The sequence below is a fragment of the Equus asinus genome, chromosome 5 (assembly GCF_041296235.1).
Source record: "Equus asinus isolate D_3611 breed Donkey chromosome 5, EquAss-T2T_v2, whole genome shotgun sequence".
Classification (NCBI taxonomy): domain Eukaryota; kingdom Metazoa; phylum Chordata; class Mammalia; order Perissodactyla; family Equidae; genus Equus; species Equus asinus.
The window spans coordinates 201,002-214,815 of record NC_091794.1 but is presented as its reverse complement, the minus strand read 5'-3'; the positions used below and the strand labels follow the sequence as shown (position 1 = coordinate 214,815).

General features: G+C 41.3%; 1 protein-coding gene across 2 annotated transcripts in view; it reads right to left on the bottom strand.

The window, feature by feature from the left end:
• NSUN3 (NOP2/Sun RNA methyltransferase 3) overlaps positions 1–13,814 on the bottom strand; it is a 59,056-nt gene that overhangs the window by 13,327 nt on the left and 31,915 nt on the right. Inside the window, exons 6-7 of one of the 2 annotated variants that reach the window (XR_006528425.2) lie at positions 13,049–13,102; positions 12,141–12,283 (exon numbers count right to left, since the gene is read on the bottom strand). The exons of the other annotated variant lie outside the window; for it this stretch is intronic. The gene's annotated coding sequence lies outside the window, so the exon portion shown is untranslated. The remainder of the gene's footprint in view (positions 1–12,140; positions 12,284–13,048; positions 13,103–13,814) is intronic. 2 annotated transcript variants of the gene reach the window in all.

Sequence of the window (13,814 nt, the reverse complement as noted above, 5' to 3'; positions counted from 1 at the left end):
CTCACTGAAGTCAAAGAACAACTAGATTCTCTCAGACACTTTTAACATAAAGAAACTAAGGATGGATCGGTCCGAAGCGAAGACCTGAGAGTGCTGTCCACAGCTCCTTCCACAGACACAATCGTCACCCACCAAAGTGGCGGCGCAGAGAACTTAGGACAGGGTCAATACAGCAAACGCCTCACGCTGAGATGCAGTCTGAACCTCTCCACCACAGACTGGCAATTCCTCAGTTTTAAAGAATTTTAACAGACTAGACTCAGCGGTCAGAAACTCAGATGTAGCTACTCCTTCACAAAAATTCCAAATAGAATAATTTGGTGATTATTACAAATAGTCTGGCAATTTCTTTAACCATACTTTGTTTCCACAACTCTAATAGTTAGATAAAAATATGTTTTCCTCAGAAGCTTGTTGACAAAATGAGTACAAAACCAGCCTAGATTACAAGGCTCACTTTCAGCCTTCACCTCACCTTTTAATTCTCTCGCTCACTCTCGACTTGGAGAGTCTCCCATGCTGGCCTCCTGTGCATCGCCGACATCTCTGAAGCCCCTTTTTGTCCTCCTTGTTACCTGTCCTCTTCTTCCCACCCCTTACATATCAGCCTTCCTAGAACCTCATCCTTGATTAATCTTTTCCCTAAAGTTAGATGTTGTACAAAAGTTATCTCCTCTAGTCTTTCAATTAAGTTTTGAGACATGAATTATTATTCTCACTTTGCAGATGAGGAAACTAAGGCAAGAGTGTTAAGCAACATGGACAAGCCCACCAAGTGAGTCAGCGTCCAAACCAGGAGCCAAAGCGAGGCTGGAGCCTACAGCTCATGTCTTGACCACAGTCAGCTGTGACACCTTCTCTCCCTTCCCACTCCAGAGCCAATCAATGGCCAGATTCTGTTAATTCTCCTGAGCACATCTTGCAATGGGACCATGCGTCTATTCCTCTCCCACTGACTTAGGTAAGGACTTTGTCATCCACTTCTTGACTACTGTCAAATCTTTCAAATTGGTTTTCTTGCTAAAGGGTTTCCTAGTTAATTTTCTCTGTATCCTCCAGTGTTATCTGATCAAGGGATTTCCGACTTGTGACAAACACTTGCAATTGTTCTTCAATGTCTGCTCTCACATTCTTCTGCAGTAATGGGATTTTTAACTGGGCACAGCTAAGGCTAATCTCCTAGGCCGCCCTGCACTAAAGGCAGTCACAGGACCAAGTCAGACCCTGAGACGTGGGAAAGCAACGTGGGCAATGTGGGGTGTGCTCTCTTGTGCCTTCCTACTAGTCGCAGTGCAGGTTGAACAGCAAGAGCAGGAACAGCCACTGGCCATGAGGTGGAAGACAGACGGGGCCTGGATCCTGATGACTGTGGAGTCCGGCAGCCAAGTGATCACCACGACAACCCTGGGAAACCTACTCAGACTTTTACTTATTTAAGTCACTCTCATTTTTATTCTCTCTCTCTCTCTCTCTCTCTCCTATATTGGAAGAAAAATTATCTTAACCAATATTGAATTTGGCACCAAATGTGGAGCTGCTTTAGTAGAATCTACAATGTAGAAGTGGTTAGTATGCAGACAACAGGGGGCAAGGCCAAACACCCCAGGCTAGAAAGCCAGTGGTTACTGACTTATGTGACAACTTGGCTGGGCTGTGGTGCCAATATTTGGTTAAGCATTATTCTGGATGTTTCCATGAGGGTATTTTTGGATAAAATTAACATTTAAACGGGTGGACTTTGAGTACAGTGATGGCCCTCCATAACATGGGCAGCCTCATCCAGTCAGCCCAAGGTCTGAAGAGAACAAGAGAAGGACCTCCCAAGCTGGAGGGAACTCTGCCAGCAGACCACCTTTTGACCTGAACCACAGCATGACTTCCCTCATCTGCAGGCTGCTGGCCCACCCTACAGACTTTGAACTTCCAGCCTCCATAATGATGTGAGCCAATTCCTTAAAAAATCCCTCTCTCTATATATACACATCCTATTGGTTCTGTTTCTCTGGAGAACCCTGACTAACACAGCCAGTAACCCTGAATATGCCATGGAAAATATTTAACAGTATCACTGTTGATGATGTCTTGAAAGACAGACCATGTGCTAATCAAAGCTTATATAACCCTGGGGTAGCTAGAAGAAAACCTCAAGATGTCAGTGTGTTTAACGAGAGCAGGCTCAGGAGAGATCCTGGGAATCTGGAAGCAAAGAGGGAAGGAACACAGCTCTGCCTAGGACGGTCCTCTGCCTATGGATTACAAAGTCACGTGTCGCTTAAGGACAGGGATGTGTCCTGAGAAATGTGGTTTCATTGGCGTGCAGACATCACAGAGCGTACTCACATAAACCAAGACATGTTCTGTATCTTGACAGGGTTATGGGCTACACATGCCTGTGTCACTGTCCAAACGCCTTGAAACGCACATGTAAGCTTAGTGTACACACATTACAGAGCCACCAGCTCAACTTGCAGGTGGGGTGGGGGGCAACTTTCCCAGCAATCATGGGGTCTTCCTTTGGCTTCTCTGAATCCCATACCAGGTTCGTGTGCAGCTCCATGAGGAGAGGCACCAGCTCTTCTGCACATCACTCACATCGTTAAGGTTGGATGCCAGAGGTGGACATAAACCTAAGCAGGTTCTGGTGACAGCAAGACGGGACCCTTTATCCTCTGGGTTCTAGCGTGTCTCTGTTCTCTCCCACTGCATGTGCTGGCTGTCAGCCCTGCTAAACTTCTATTCCCAGACCAGAAGTCGGGGCACAACTACAGACTTCTAGAGACTACTTAACCAGCTTCCGTGATTAAGATCTAACTCCAGGAAGATTCCCTCACATCACCTGCAGTGATTCTTCTCTGACAAAGTCCTGACTGACAGTCCGCAACACCTCTGCCTCTTATGGAGCAAGACAGACACCGTGTGATTTACTATCAAGTCAAGGAGTTAAAATTCATTCTTTGCCAGATGTTGAGTAAGCTCTAATGCTTACATAAATTATTTTTCAGTTTCCTTTTGACCAGGTGAACCTCTACTCATCCTTCAAGACCCACTTCAAAGCTTGTATCGTCCCTGAAGCCTTCACTGATTCCCCACAGAATTCCTAATCTGTTTTCCCCAAGCAATAAATCTTCAGCTCTTTCAAAACAGGGTTTATGTTACACTTATTCTGTATTTTTTAGATATAGCACAACTGGAAAGTATGTGCTCAAAGTATACTTATTAAATAAGCGAATGAATGAATGTTACCTTAATGAAAAGGTGGGTCAACAGAAGAACTTTTCAGGGCCAAACAGAGGAGTATATTTAATTGCAACTAACACTCAAAAATTCTGGTAGGGAACAGCTCAAGCAACCTACAACTCTCATGTTATAGAACAGATGGAAATCATAGAGGCCAGAGGCTTTATTTGAGGGAAAAAAATAAACTTTTTGCCAACAAATAATTTACCAAAATGAGAAAAAAGATTTTCCTCTTGGCAATAATAAAGGCCTACAAAAGGTAAAATAATCTGTTAATAAAGGCTGCCACTTAGCAATTGTGGTCTCATTTCTCAGTAAGTGGAACAGTCTGGTAACTTTTACTAAGTGAACTTGACTGCTTGGAAAACCATGCCCACTATTTTAAATTGAGATATGTGATACCAAAAAATGCCGCTATGACCTACTTAAACAAATGTTATCCCTGAGACCGCCTTTCTAGAACACAAGGGAAACCAACACTGGGGGCTAGTGGGGGCAGGCAGTCTGATTTAAAAGTAAGACAATAAATCTAGTCTTTTAAAAAAGTTATTAGCCTTATTTGATGAATGAATAGAAATATTTTAACTACTACCAGACTATCTAACAAACGGTAAAACCAAACCTTCGACCTACCATTTGGAGTTCCATGAAGCTCTTATCTCTACGTTGTTCCTTTTCTGTCCCCAATCCTAAAGGTCTGATCCCTTTACATTTCATGTCTTTTCTTATTCTAAGTGTTTTGGGGAGTTGTTTCATTTACTTTTCCTGTCCGTTCCATACTGCCCCCATGTTGTACCATTTTTCCATTTTTGTTCCTTTTCAGTAGTTCCCATTTCTTTTGTTTTTCCACTGCTGTTTCTCATAATTTCACTCCGTTTGTATCAGTTTATTATTTCTGCTGGCAAACAGAGAAAATAAAAAATCTCAGGCCTGGCCCTGTGGCCAAGTGGTTAAATTTTCATGCACTCTGCTTCAGTGGCCTGGGTTCATGGGTTTGGATCCTGGGCACAGACCCAGTCCACTCAACCAGCCATGCTGTGGAGGAATCCCACATACAAAAAAATAGAGGTGGACAGGCACAGATGTTAGTTTAGGGCTAATCTTCCTCAAGCAAAAAGAGAGGAGGACTGGCACAGATGTTAGCTCAGGGCAAATCTTCCTCAGGAAAAAAAAAAAATCCCACCACTATTATGGTCTGCGACCTAAGAACACACTAAAGGGAGAAGCTGAAGTTCATGTACAATCTACCAAACAAACGGAGATTCAAAATTAAGTTTCAGTTACTACAAGCATCCAAAACACAGATATTTCTAGTTTGATCGTTACCCAGTGCTATCATCAGTTTTAAGAGTATTATTTCGCACACCTTGAGGGTAGTCTTCACTGTGCTCACAAGTAGTCAAATTTCCAGATAGCAAATTGTTTATTACCAAAGAAGTTCTATAAGTTCAAGATAAAGAAACATGACCAGGCTTCTATTTTCAGAGAGACCACAGCCAGCAGCTATTCAGCCTAAGAAACAAAAACAATGCTGATAATTATCTTCTCGGCCCTGGAAGTAAGCTATCTCGAAGAAGGGATATTTTTATGCAGTACTGGTAGAGCAGAGTAAGGACACTAGACAGTCCTGAAATTGATTATAAACGACAAGTTTTGACATATTTATTATCAGTTTCTACTTGAAGATCTTGTAACCAGGGGCCCTCCAGGGCAGGCTCCACTTACCCACCTTATCAAGAGTAACTCGAGTGGTTTTCAGGAGCTGAGACCCCTTGTCCAGTTCAGGCCGGCTGAGACCACCAGCCCATCAAGCGAGCCTGCGTGGACGAGCAACAGGCGACCCTTTGACATCGAGGAGCTGAAAACTCAGCCTCAGAGAATGCTAACACCATTTTGTGAACATGCGTCCTATGAGGAGCCGTGGAGCTGGACCACAGTTGCGCAGATCGTCAAGTTACCTCACTTCTCCTCACCTCTAGTCACCTACCTCCACACCTCAGACCACCCGGCCCTTCATCCCCTAAGTTGTGCCCCAAGCCCTGGATCGGGGAGACAGAGCTGAGAGCGCTGCCTCCTACCTCCTTGCAGGTCCACCTCACACCAAAGCCTTTTCTTTTCTCAAAAGCTGATGCTGTAATAATTGAGTTTTTTTTAATGTGCATCAGGCAGAGAACTCACACTTTGTGCAGTAACATCTTCTCAGCAGCTGATTACCTCATTGAGATGGGCCTAGGAGGGGGCTTAGAGATGAACGTTAAGGAAACCAGCTTTGTGTTGCCTACATTAGAGAAGAGTGACAACAGACCACATGAGTTCTGCTAAACTTTAATATAGGGTCTTTGATATACTGTCAAATATAGTCCCTTCACTCATAAAAAGAAAAGAAATAAAAAGCTTGCAAGAAGACCACCAGAATTGACTTCATTTTGGCCCATGGCAAATGTGCTTATGAATGAATAGAGATTGCTTATCACTGACCAGCTTTTCAAGCCTTTTTTTTTTTTTTATTAGTAAAAAAAAGACTTTCTTCAAACGAAACCCTACAAGTCTAACCAGATGGAGACACCATGCTCCTTGCTGGATCTGCTGTGGTGAACTAAGAGGCTCTCCTGGTCATCCCTTTCCCATCCCTCAAGACGGCAGCTGAAGCGAGCCTCCAGGCCCTGTCTGCACAGAGCGGAGTCTGAACACCACTGCCCTCTAAATAATTCTTTGGGGGAAAACAGCAGCTCTCTCCTCCTAAAGAACAAAGTCGTTTGACTCCTGCAGTGGCCAGGTTATAAAGGAATTAAGAGCCTATAAAGTTTGCTGAGGCCTTTTAGTGACTCCATTTAGGTCACTAGCTCGGCAAGTTCAGAGACCTGTAGTGAGTGGCAGAATGAGGCCCAGCATGGGACAACGTTTCTGATGGAGAAGCAAGAGCCACAGGGACTCCTGATGGATAGGCTGGTCTAATCTTGCTTTTTCAGCCTTGGTCAAATCCTTTGCATCATAAAAGTCGTGGCTTCCAGCAGAAAGAAGACTCAGGGGAGGCAGAAATACACAGGTCACCAAGTGACAATCAGGAACACTCAGATGACAAAGAAGCACTTCCTCCCACGGCCGAGAGCCAGGTCACCCCCTGCCACACTTACTGGTCACTGTTCAGAAATCTCAGGAAAAAAGTGCACGACTTTTAAAACAGAAGAATTTACGTGCTCTCATGTTTCAAATACTTTTACTGCAGACAACTTCTTATACTTACTACCCTGGGTTCATCTTGTTTGATATCCATTAGAGGCTTTTCAAGTTATTACCAAAAATAATTTAAACTCTTGTTAACATCAATGATATTTTACAAACCGCATAAACTAGGACGAGTTAATGAAATGCTTACGTATCATCTTGAGTATCTTTGTGTTTTAACTTTAAACTATTGATAATCATTACTCGCTTAGAATTTTCAATAACCTCCTAATTAGCTTTCCTTTCTCTGTGCTTGTTCCCTTGTATGCATCCTCTACGTGGTATAAATGAATACTTCTAAAAGAAATGTAATCATGTCACCCCAGTATCAAAAATTCTTCAGCAGATCCCCACTGCAGACATAGCAGTTGTGCGAAGTTACAGAGTAAGCTACTCAAATTAAACGTTACGCAAAAGCACAGATGGTTAAGGCAAACAGAGGTAGTACTGTCTAGCTCAGGACTAAGCAGGGACAGTAGAGCCCATGTTTTAATAGCCAAGATGAGGGGCCTTAAGGGTTCTGGAGCAAGTATGAAAACCACTACAAAACAAAACCTCTATGCTTCTAATAACATGGCCTTAAAGTTGATGAATAAATAAAAAGCAACAGGATACGCTGGAGTATATGAGGAAGTCATTTGGGTTAAAACTAATTCGGCCTGACCTTGTTTTTCCAAAAGGGCCTGACGTGGTCTGTTGAGCAAGCACTGTAATCTGCTTTAAACATTTACAATGTCCAAAGACAAGAATGATGTCCTTAAACATAAGGATATAACTTCCCCCCATCCTGGCATTTCTTTCAGGATAAGCATCTCTTCTTGAAAAATAAGGATTAATTACCGACCTGCTGTGCTCACCTTGTGACCACTGACCTGCTGACCAGCGACCTGCTGTGCCAGCTAAGCATCTCATGACAGGTGTACAAGGGACATTCCTGTCATATGTGATGTATATGCTCTTTGCTCCAAGACAGTATATAACCACTCTGTACACCCCACTTCTTTGGTGCCCTTCCTTCCTCGGGGAAGGAAGATCCCAGGCTAGTCCTCAGATCTGGCTCCTAATAAATGCTCCCCAATTTTGATTTATAGATTGATTATGGATTATTTGTGTCAACAAAATATATAAAGAGAAACCTGACAGAATGACAGGAAGAAATGTACAAATCCAAATCACCCTTGGAGATTTTAACACATCTCTTTCAAGAACTGACTGGAGAATTTTTTTTTTTAAGTAATGCTATAGGGGCCAGCCCTGTGATGTAGCGGTTAAGTTCAGCGCATTCTACTTCAGCAGCCTGGGTTTGCAGGTTCAAATCTCAGGTATGGACCTACACCACTCATCAGCCCTGCTGTGGTGGCAACCCACGTATACAGTGGAGAAAGACTGGCACAGATGTTAGCTCAGGGCTAATCTTCCTCAGCAAAAAAAAAAAAAAAAAAAAAAACACACACACACACACAAAAGTAATGCTATAGAGGACTTGAATAACAAAATCAACAAATGTCACCTAATGGACACCTAACAGAACACCGTATACTAAACAAATGCAAAATTCACATTCTTCTCAAGCACACATAAAATATTTACAAAAATTGACCTAATGCGGGGCTATGAAGACACAAGAAATTTCAGATTTGATTTAATACAATATAGCATATGTTTTCCCATCACAATAAAAATTAACAAATAAGAAAGATAACCAGAAAGTTTCCATATGTCTGGAAACAGAAAACAAATTTACAAAAGATGATCAAATTTAAATGCTGGATCTCGAAAAGATAAAAATTTGACAACCCTCAGGTAAGGACTGATTAACAAAAATAAAAGAGGGCATTATTATAAATCCTGCAGACATTAAAAAGGAGATAACTGTACACAACTTTATGTCAGTAAGTTTGCAGACTTGGATAAAAAGGGAAAATTACTAAAAAAAAAAAATCTCACAGAGCTGATTCAAGAAGAAAGAGAAAGTTTTCAGAGTCCTATAACTATTAAAGAGACTGAATTAATGGTCAAAACTTTTCCCACAAAGAAATCTCCAGGCCCACATGGCTTCAACTGCAGGTTCTACCACATATTCAAGCAAAAAAAAATAATTGCAATGTTACATAATCTGTTCCAGAGAATATAAATGAGAGCACACTCCTTGATTCCTTTTATGAGCCTACATAACCCTGATCCCAACTCTAATAAGACTATCTCAAGAATGAAAAATTACCAGCCAGTCTCATTTATGAACATACAAGGAAAAAGTCTAAACAAAATTTATCATACAATAACCAGAAAAGAATTATATATATTTCTGTATACTACAGAATTACGAAAGTTTGTGTTGAAAATCCAAACGAATCTAGACAAATTTTTAGATTTAATAAATTTGCCAACATCATGAAATACTGGAAAAAATGTCAAAACTCTCCAAATTGATAGATTTAATGATTCTAATCAAAATGCCAATAAGTTTTTCACAAAATTTGACAAGGTAATTCTAAAATGCATATAGAAATATAAAAGGGTCAAAAATAGCCAAAATAGGGGCCAGCCCGGTGACGCAGTGGTTAAGTTCACATGTTCCACTTCTGCACTCCAGGGTATGCCAGTTTGGATTCTGGGTGCGGACCTACACACTGCTTATCAAGCCATGCTGTGGCAGGCGTCCCACATATAAAGTAGAGGAAGATGGGCATGGATGTTAGCTCAGGGCTAATCTTCCTCAAAAAAAAAAAAAAAGAAAAAAATAGCCAAAATACTCTTAACACGACAAAATGAAATAAAAAAACAGGCAGACTTGCACCTACGTTTTATGACATTAATGCTATGGCAATTAAGTTAGTGTAGCAGTAGCTGAGGGATCAATAAATAAAGCAATTAAATCAAATAAAAATCAGACCCTGTTAATGCGGACATTTGACTTATGACAAAAGTAGCAGTACAAAGTACTAGGAAAAGGACAGACTTTTCAATAAATGCTGTTCTGACAACTGAGTATCCATATGCAAGAAAAAAGGAAGGAAGGACGGACAGAAAAGAAAACAGATTCGTATCTCACACTAATAAGCAAAAATCAAGTGAGGTAGGTAAAAGACCTAAGTGTGGCCTATTTTTTATTCAAAAAAATAAGGGTTCCAGAAAATAACACAAGAAATTATTGGGGGTGTGGAAAGATCTCTTAAACAGGACACAAAAAAGGCATTAATCATAAAGGAAAATATAGATAGAATACATTACATAAAAAGTAACAACCTCTCTTTGTAATAATAATAAAAAAAAAAAAACCCAAAAAACACCAGAGAGAGTAAGACGCCAGGCACGTCACAGAGGGAGAAAGTTATCTGATCACAGTGTCAGAAACTGAAGTGGCTGGTATCTCATGCTGCCGACAAGTAACAAGCTCGCCAGCTTCACGGATGCTGGCAGAAGACAGAGACTCCCGAATGAGAAACCAGGGACAGCTACTTTCTCACAAGAATAAAGCAGCCAAGGCAAACAAAGTTTGACTGCCCTGTATCCCGCGGATGTGCGGACACAGACGGCACTCAGCAAGTACTTCTGGAAAGGACGAAGGGCCAGGGAGCACCCTCGCATCCTCGCTCTCCCTTCTCTAAGGAGAGTCTTCCTCCCCACGCACAGGCAGGGCAGGCACTTGGTGGAGTGAACAGTCGAAGACTCTCCACCTACTTATTCAAGCCTCTGCAAACAGGAGAGAAGGAGCAGCACCTACACAGTTGATGAAAGGCATCCATCGTCACCAGTTGTACTAACTATGGAGCCAGAGCGGAAAAGCCACCCTTTAGGAGCATCCCCACCTCTCGCGTCCTCGCAGACCTGCCTGGGCTCTGGCTCAGCTGGGCCTGTCCCTTCGTCTCTTAACCATGCTTCCATGCAGAGGACAGAGGCGGAGGGCTCTTACTTTCTGTCTGTCTAACTGCTGGGTGGTGAGCTGACTGAGTCCCGAGATTTAGATGTGGGACTGAAACACAGGCCTGCACTTGGGGCTCAGGGCCAAAGGCTGCTCCTCAATTTAGCTCCATCAGCAGTGCCTGGGTGGGGTTCAGGGGAGAGCTAACAGGAAGAACTGGATCGTCAAATCAGGCTCTCCTGAAGCAGAGACCTCACCCTCTACCAAGCTTCACTAACATTTCAAGTATATAAGCAACCAAGTGACACGAGGGAAGCAGGGACAGTGCTGCGGCTTCCTGCAAGTCTCGTTTGCAGCTTAGGTCTTCCAGCCCAGAGTAATCGACGAGTTCTCTAAGCAAGGTTCATAGTCAGCTCACATGGGAGAGCGCATTTAGGCCACGTCAATCTCCAACATACTCTAGGAAGTCGAACAGCTTATAGGACATTCTCCAGGAAGCCAGGCCTCACCATTCTGCAGATTCTGGGCTGTGTTCACCCGAGGCAATCCTAACCAGGGACATCCTGCACAAAGCATGCCACAAGTAATTCTCCTCTTAGCAAAATGCCTCCGTCTATTTACCACAGAGGTCAGCTAGCAACACATTTAACTGGATCATCTGCCTTCTTTCTTTCGTGGGAGTGTCACCCTGGAAATGAGAAGGGAAATGGATCCCAGGCCAGCCGCCAACTCCTTCCCTAAAGAATAATCACACTCTTGCCCAGACCATTAAAAAAGATGACGTTTTCATCTCCATTACAATACGTTTTTGTAACTATTTCTTGCATTAATGAGATTCTATCATTAGAAAGAACAGTTTTTGATATTTCTAACTACCTGAATAAATGAATGAGTGATTTACTATAATACAGCTATTTGAAAAGCATGTTTTCAAAGACAATTTAATAATTAAAATGTTCATAATAAATGAAGTGGAAAAAATATCAAGTTGTATCACTATGATTTCTATTATTGTAAATACTATATGCAGTGAAGGGAAATAAGTCAGTGAAAGTTTCTTTTAATGAACTGCTTATTTTCTTCTTTATATTTCTTTGTATATTTCAAATGCTTTACGAGATATTACTTTCATGATTAGGAAAAACTATTAGAAAAATATCCTCAGCTTAAACGTTTCTCTGCTGCTTATTCTGTAAATATACCATCTTACACTCACACCCCACCCTTAACCTGAGCAAAGTCAGCTGTCCCTCTTCTTGCTCCCTCTGCACCCACACTACCCGTTACCATCTCCTTACCACACTCTATGATAACTGCCCTGAGGACCTGAGAACAAGGAACCTTCTGTACATATTTTAGTATCTGCAGTACCTAGCAAAATTCCTGACATAAAGTAGATCCTTATTAAATGTTGGATAAAGTAATAAATGCTAATAAAATCTTATTTTCAAGATTGTATTTCATATTGTCAATCCACACCTGAGACATATTCTTATGACTGAAAATACAACTGCTACAAACTACAGCTTTGGATGTCTCTTCAGGCGTCACAATTTCACTTATGTGGATTATTTCGATCTGTAAACTTTTATTGAAAAGTATGTCCTTTGCCCAAATGAATTACGGATTTTTAATCTCAGAACCTCTGACTCTTGCCACTTAAAGCAAAAGGAAGAAAGAAGAGGAGAATTAGTAGTGTAGTATTCATAGTGGCTTGCTTTTGTTTTCTGGATTCCACACGTATGACTTAGCATATGACGAAAGTATGAAAAGTTAACTGAATTAATTGAACTTTAAAAAGAAGATACACACATACCTGAAACAGTGGTGGAAATCTTTCATTCTAAGAGAGCTACATGTCCAAAGATTATTCTTCCAATACGAACACATCAACTTCTGGTCACCAATGATGAAAGAGGAAGGCCGTGCCTCACAGTCAGGAGGTAACCCCTATCTCAGCTGGAGAACATGACAGAAGAGATGGGGATTTTTTTCTAATGTTTCCTTTAAAACACAATTCTTGCTGTTATAGTACCACTTTTGAGGGATTGTTATCCGGGTGATTTATACAAATTTTCAAAATGTTACCAAATAACCTAAGGTTCCTTTTTCAATGAGTTCACAAATTGGATTTCACTTGTCAAGTAGAAGGAAAACCAGAAGGGGTCAGTATTTTATATGTGATTGATTTCCTCTGAGGAAATGGATGACATGATACATCACTGCAATAAGATACCTATATTATTGTCATAAATCATATTCTTCAGTTCGAGCTTTCCCATCTAAAAATCATGTAAACTTCTCTTGCACAAACATCATGGCTGCTTTCTAAAAACACTAGATGCTTATCATTTTCAGCATATTTTCCCACTGTTTTTCTTAATATAGTTAAATAAAAATGAGGCAAGAGAATCTGACTGTGGAGTATGTACATACATAGTATGTAAGAGAAACGACTGATCTCAGAAATTACTTCGAGAAATGATAATAAAGGTATACTTTCAAATGATACTCCACTAATAGAACTGGCTTATGCTCAATTCTTCCACGTGTTCTTGCCCCACGTTCTCCCTCACCTTCTGCATAGGGTTTTGGGGACAGATGTTTGAGAGAGCTACATACAACTCACACCTTCATGTTTTATAAATTTAATAGAAGATTCTAATTTTTCCACCTTTGTATGGATTAAATCCAAAGTCCTCAGTAAGTGTACAAAGAACTCACATGCTTTGGGACTTTCCTCCTGTTGTCACTGTGTCTTCCAATAAACTTTGCATGCTAAAAAAAAATCAGGATGGATTACCACTTTCATGGCTATGTATAACTCTATACATTTTTTTTTTTTTCGGTGAGGAACATTGGCTCTGAGCGGACATCTGTTGCCAATCTTCCTCTTTTTGCTTGAAGAAGATTATCACTGAGCTAACATCTGTGCCAATCATCCTCTATTTTATGTTGTATGCCATCACAGCGTGGCTTGACGAGCAGTGCTACGTCCACACCTGGGATCCGAACCTGTGAATTCTGGGCCACCGAAGCAGAGCACGTAAACTTAACCACTATGCCACCAGGCTGGCCCCATAAATTAATTTTTTAAAGAATTCTAAAAAGACTATTACATATCTACTAACATTACTCCTTTTAAAAAATTTAACATCAAGAAACTTCTATTAAATAAAGTATCGATTGTCATTTAAGATCACATTCATAATATTGCAGGGTTAATATTTGGTTTTAGTATTGTGTTTTCAAAATCTGAAATTCTGAACACTCCGCAGGCTTCCTCCTTGATGTGAGCAGAAATGATTTCCAGTAAGGACACAAACACACAGCCATGGCAGGCAGAGGGTGCCTCTGAACACCACGATCAGCAGACATGCAGGCACAAGTCTTGCCTCCCACAAAACAGCACTGTCGGAAGGCTGTCCTTATTTGCCTCTCAGCCTCCTTGGGCTCCTCTCTCCTTCTGACCTGCCTCCTGCCCCCAGGA